Here is a 6,966-nt window from a genome sequence, read left to right as displayed (position 1 = left end):
AAGCCCTCTGAGCAGTGAGTTTCCAGTTCTGGCTACAGGAAAATAGGAGGAAGAGGAGGAAAGGCATGGAAGAAATCAACAGGCTCTCTCTCATTCCCTCTTCTAGCAGTAGATGAAATGACCAGAAGGAGATGGATACAGTCAAGCTGATTTCAGCATGGAGCACGCTGTTCAGTTGGGGTAATTGAAGCAGACCAGTAACCACTTTGTTTCTGACACGAACACTGCAGGGTGTGCATGTGAGACAGATGAAAGAGAAGAAAAAGAGTAGGATACAGCTTTTCAGCTTGACTGCTTTCCAGTGAGGGAAAAGAAACAGCAACAGGCAAGTAGAGTACAAATATCCTCATTGTGCTGATTCCTTCTTATTACAGGATACAGAATGACATCTCTACAAAAGGATAACTTTCATTTTAAAATAAAATAGGATGCAGAGTCATACATTCTTGCAAGTATTCTTTGCAAGAGAAGACAAGGCAAGAGAAAATGCCATTCAGGCCTTTTTGATGAGTTTATTTACACAGAAATCCCTTTATTTAAATTCAAGACAATTCTATTTATGTGATTAGCTTATACAGTGTGCCAGCATCAGGACAGGAGTAACATTTGTGGTTAGAGGGTGCGTACAGCTGGAAGGTGGTGATATTTGCTGAAACTCCCAGGATACTGGGCTTGTTTATTTTAAATTGAAGAGAAGAAAAATATGAACAAGCAGAAAACAATGGTAAAAAGAATGGTTTCACACAAATGTTGTCTAGTACTTTTTCTAGAAACACGAATCACTTCACTGGGGTCACATGTTCCGGAACAGGTTATGCAACTCAGTGAAGTGAAATTTCAAGATGCCTATTACTAGTGGGTTGACAGCTTGTAATTATTATCACAGAACAGAAATTAAATAAATTTCAAGTACCAGAGGAAGTCAGTGGCAGTCAGGAGTAGTCCAAAGTTCAACCAGCAGCCAAGTATTGTGCCTCCCAGGATCTTGGTCCAAGTATGAGATGCTGCTTTTCCTCAGATGTATTTTCTGTTTGCTTACTCAGTGTATCTCTGCAGCAAAAATAACCAATACATTGTGGTCTAACATACAAATAAAGTAGTTTTCCAAAATATATGAAGACTTACAAGGCCTATCTGCCTTATCAATAACTTCTGGATTCCTGGTATGAATGGTGTCAAAATGAGGTCCCCAAGCAGTCTCTAGGTAGCACATATTTGGCCTTTTTTAAAATTAATTTTCAAGGGATAGAAGCCATTGATTATGTATAAAGTCCATGATGTCCTATCTGAAATGCATGGCTGCAATAATCTTCTGTAAGATATTTTAAGGTTCACTAATGTCTAATAGATTCATTTGGAATATAAGGGGAAAATAAGTAAAAAGTATTAATAAATGAGTTTGGTTGTCATGGGAACCAATTGTCTCAGGTGCTCTGTTCCAATACAGCTATTAACCCCTAGTCCATATTTATTATTCAAGGGAAATAACTGACTTGAAAAAGGAAGATTGGTTGTCACAAAAAAGAGAAGCCAGTGTGCTAAAGTTGAGTCATTTGCATGCAATAAAAATGAATTAAAGAGGATGAATCTTCTTCAGCCCTAAAATGATTTGCATTTGGGTTATTGCTCTATTTTTCTCAGTTCTCAATATTATAGGATGTCAAAAAGAACTAGGAGCAGCAGATCTGGAATGAAATACAGTACCCTACAGCTACTGTGTTCTGACTTAGATCTTTATCATGCTCTTTAATACTTTCATCCTACCATTACAGCTTGTTCTAGTACATATCTGGTGGCAAAATTCATAGGAAGTGCTCACATTATTAATAATCTGATTTTTTTTTTTGTAACAGCCACTACTATTCAAGTTTGTAATTGTGATGATACCCCACTTAACTGGACTGAACAGACTGACAGGGATTGCTCAATGGGCATTTAAATAGAATTTGCAAAAAGACAGTTTCTTGATGCACTAACGTATTTCCAAGGAATCTACACATACAATTCTGATATTTTTAAAATATCAGAAATCCAAGACTGAAAAGAATTTTTTAAAAATCATTCTAGCCATTATTTGTTGACATTTGTCATGTATTATCTCAGGAATGTACTATAAGAATTCTTCTCTAGAAAGTGTTTGCCTTCCTTTGTTTTTCTGTTTTGCAGTACCCAATATGTTCTAACACCAAATCCCACATCTACAGTTACCAATTTTGTTGCAGGTTCCCTTACTGAATCCACATCTATTCAGACTGGCATGGGATTTATGTTTCAGGTTATGGGTCTTACTCTGCTGCCTTTTCTTTTTTTTCTTCAAAATAGTAATAATAAAAAGGAACTTTAGGAACTGTTAATGAAAAGGAAAAAAAAAATGCCCAAAACCTCCAAAAAGTCTCTGTGTTGTTTTTTTTTTTTTCCTCTAACCCTAGACTAAAGACCTTTCACTTGCCAGTTTCATTTTCATGCTTTACCAATCACAAAATAGCTATAAAGAATGCTTTTATTTAGGTTATCAGAAGCTGGGATGAAATGATTTCCTGGTAGCTTGAAATAGAGGATTTTGAAGTGTTTAGTCAGGAGCATCATTTTTTTGGTTTTAATTCTTGCTAATGGGATTCTTTAGTGGATTAAAAGTAAGACTTGATTATAAATCATGTTTATAAATATTGATAACTCTGAGTATTGTGATTATTTTTAAGATGTTTTTAAACTTGTCATGTCAGAAATTTTCTAATCAGAAAATAACTACAATATTAATGAATAAAACCTAACAATTCTTATTTTTCAAAGTCCTCTGATGCACTTGAAATCTTGGGATGATATAAGTAAAAATGCTGGCTAAAGGAAGATGAAGAGGAATTTGGCACATAGCTTTTATTATCACATTTATTATCACATTCTGTCCTGATCTCTTTTGCTGTCCCCAGTTAATAATGTATGTATGTTGGATAACCTTAAATGTGAACTTGCTGTTTCTGAGAGAGAAAACAAATATCACATCCCTAAAACATGACCTCCTCTCTTTTTTCAGTTTTCACTTACTCTTTGCCTGTTGCACATTATCACTCCTACTCCCTAGTGGTACCTACCATTGACATGGCAGGCAGATTCATTTATCACCCTGAGAACTGATAACACTTTGTACAGTGTTCCCACTTGTGCAGTCAGCCACTAATTTTTCTACCACAGAAGGTCCCTATAGCAGCAGTACTGCTCCCCTGGCAATATTTTCCAAATGCTACATCACATCTGCTTGCAAAAATTATGATTTATCTATAGGTGGCAGCAGACTTACACTGTAAGGCAGAGCAAGACCTGTCAATTACTTACAATTATTTGTGCATAATCACTTTATCTCTGTAAAGACAGTGTACAGGACAAAAGTCCTTTAGAGGCAAATACATAGGGGGATTAGGCCATAATTTTAGCAGCTGAGAATAATATAGAAAAAGAGTAAGATAGAAAAATATTTGAAAGGAGGAAAAATGTTCATTCAATAATAAAGTTTACTTTGCAGATGATAATAATTTACTGTCTCCTTTGTACAAAGCTATCATTTTGGAACTAACCTACATTCTTGAATACCATCTCTTTGCAGCAGGACTCAACAAGAGTTTCAGCAGGGTTCTGATGTTGACAATCTATACTGTTTTTTCATTTTATCATAATTATTGCAAAGCTTTTCTTAATCCTACAACTAGGAAACCACCTGAGAATATTTATGATGGAATATCTTGTGTGTATATCATAGGTAGGTGAACTTGCTTCAAGGGACCAGTTAGCCTCTGTATTAGGTTTCACTGGCTGAAAATGATCAGTGACTGTTCTGTTCTCATGGTCTTATTATCTTCTGGTCCTTCCTAAGAATCATAAAGGACATTAAATTCAATTGTTCAAAAGGCAGACCATTAAACCCTTGATATGTGCTGCGTTGCATGCATCAGATATCATAGTGGAAAATGGATTTCTTATGGGAGATAATAGAAGCTAATGAAGGTAAAAAGAATTATAAAAAGTAGGGCCCAGTGATTATCAGCACCATCAATATTTGCATATTAGGCCCTAAGGACTAATTCACAGCACATCTGGTTTATTAGTGAAATTACATGAGCCAAAGAGTTTTGCTATGCATTTGTCGTTGTTTTTAAAAACCTATATGAAAGAAGAAAAGTGCACCTTGAAATTTTTAGGCTTCCTGCAATTCAATCAAAACTCATACTAGGTGTCTGGCAGGGTGAAAATAACCAATATACCATAAAATGATCTGAGACAGAAACAGCATAAGAATAACATATTCACCTTTTATTTCTCAGGTGATTTATTGACAGTAAAATGGACACCAAAGAATTGGAAAGCCTTGGTTTTCTAGCCACGCGTGCATGCATAAGGAAAAGGTCAGAGGCATAATCAGCCTAATTTGCATTTTAAAAACAGTTTACAGTCGTTTTGCTCTGGCAAAGTAAGACTCACCTTTCAAAATCTCAGTCACTTAGTGCTCATTTCTCCTGAAAATTGTCATCTCCTTTTTCTCATGGTTCACGTGGAGAAGGCCAGTTTGCAGGAACAAACACACCCACTGGCGGGTTCATTCTGTGCTCCTGACGAGCTCTTGTTTTCTGTTATCCTGCTTGTACCAGGCCTGTCCTTCATGGAGTCCCAGGGACAGGGAGCAATAGGGTAAGAGCATGTGAGAATTACCACTTCTCTGGTAACTGACACACCTCATGGTCACACAGAAGCAAAATCTCAAGGTGCTGAGAGCCCTGAGGTTCACAACCAAAAGGTGACAGCTGAGGGTCATGACTCTATGCTTAATCAACAAAACTCCCAATTTAGGACCTAAACCAATTTGTGTTTGTGATCCTAGGTAACATAACTGACATTAGATTTGCTAGGATTGCATTCTTTTCTTTGATCTAAGTGAAGAATTCTTTTACCAGATTGAAAGTTTTTGTTTGGACATTTAAGTATTTATGTGGAGCAGGTCTAAAATATTATATAGCCTATCAAATATGTTGTGCTCTAACAATAGCAATGGGAGACTTCGTAGGCTATGACTCTGCCATTAAATAAAAGTGTGTAGAGGTACAAAGGTATTTTTGTTCCTTTTTTGAACAAGTTTTCCTCCTGAATTTCCTAACCAGAGCAGGAGTTGGGTAGCTTGTAGGTTAACACAAAGAATTGAAGATCGAAAGGGGGTAGGTCAGATCAGCTAACAACATCCACAAGTCTTGGTGGCCTGCTGCTTCAACTCTTTATCCTCTGCTGTATTTCTGTGTCATTCTGTGTGCTAGTTCTTAACTTGCCCAAAGAAAAGGATGATCTACTTCCAATGCCACTTTTTTCATGATTTGTTATGACATTCACCCAATTTAAACTACAGCGATAGGACAGATACACTTTTCACATCCTCCACTGGAAAGAAATTTTTTTAGAAATCTAAGAAATGTCATGGTCTGCAGAGATTAAACTTCTTAGAGTAATGCACTTAATTTCATTTTATGTCTGTTATGTGAGAAAAAATGTATGAAGCTTTATCTGAGAGCATGAGTACATTGAAAACTTCTGCTTTACTCTGAGAAGTATCTGGGTTCAATGGCTGAAGGCCCTGCAGAAAACCAGTGAATAAATCATTGTCATTGAGATGGTAATGGAATTTTAATAGTTTGATATTTAGAAAACTTCCACCTTTATGGCATAGGCAAAATGCCTGTAGTGGTTAGAGGGGGGTTGTGAATAGTCATTAGCACTGGGAAATGCTGTCTGTAGCCAGTAGGATGTAGCTTCTTTAGATGAAGTTATGTGTTTACCACATAGCATATGTCTTGCAGACATAACATATGCTTGCAAGATTGTGCCCTTTCTCTTCTGATATCTTTCTCTCTCCATTTCATTTATCTTTGGGAATATCCAGAAACTTCAGAGGAATAAAAAATTAGGGATTAAAAAAACCAAATACAATAAAGATATTAAGCTCCTAGAATTTAGCTTCTGGGGTACCTTACCTGTAGGTGTTTTGAGCTCAAGGTGCTGTGAAGAATCACAAGCCAAGTTATGCATTATCTTTACTATATAAAAGTGATCCAGCTTCCCTGCTGTCTATGAGTCCCAGAAGACTATTAGAGAGGGAAAAATCAAGTTCAGTTCTCTGCTTAGGCTGACAATTTTTAACTCACTACTGTCACTTCTAAAAGAGTGTTTTAACTACCATGCTAGGTTTTCAGTTGTCTTCTTCACAAGCCATGCACAAAGCCCTGGCCCTGCTGGGAGTAAGCTTCTACTTAAAGCCAGAAGATAGAGATGACATCTTCTGCATCCCTGTTGAAATGCTGAAAATTCCTCCAGAATTTCCTTGCTTCTTTCCAGCTGGATGTCAGCTCAGCAAGTTCATTTAAAGCATCAATTCAAATGAACAATCTACCACAGCTTATTTTAATTGAAGACACTCGTGAAAATTTGCTTGCAACAAGCTCTGTGGGGGATAACACTTGGAAGACAGGAAATACAACAAATTAGTGGCAGACTGCAATGCCATAAAGTTGCACAGCTGTTTACTAGGTGAATGTCTAGTTTAAACCTTAATCTTCCTCTCCTAACACAAAGAGGACTTCAGCAGATTCATAGGCAGATTCAGCTTCCCTGCACTGCTGTGCTCCAATTAGACTGACAAATATCACCTGCCATCCTCAAGGCAATCAGCTTCTCCTTGCAAAATCTGATAGTTCTGGTTGATTGATCTAAACTCGAATACTAGAACTAGATGATGATGTCTAAAAAGAAAAAAGTGAAAAAAATTGCTCAGCAGCAGGAAAAAGACCTAACGTGGGAATGGAGTGGATAAAATGAAAGACAATGCACATTACTGTAACTATTTGTAAATGGAGGTTTATCAGGTGATTTTTTTTGGCAAATTTGAAATTTGTGATATTCACATATTATGAAAAACCATTTCTTGTAGGGATATTA

This window comes from Agelaius phoeniceus, chromosome 6, assembly GCF_051311805.1.
Source record: "Agelaius phoeniceus isolate bAgePho1 chromosome 6, bAgePho1.hap1, whole genome shotgun sequence".
NCBI classification, from domain to species: Eukaryota; Metazoa; Chordata; class Aves; order Passeriformes; family Icteridae; genus Agelaius; species Agelaius phoeniceus.
The sequence above is the reverse complement of the archived record's forward strand: the minus strand, read 5'-3'. Positions refer to the sequence as shown.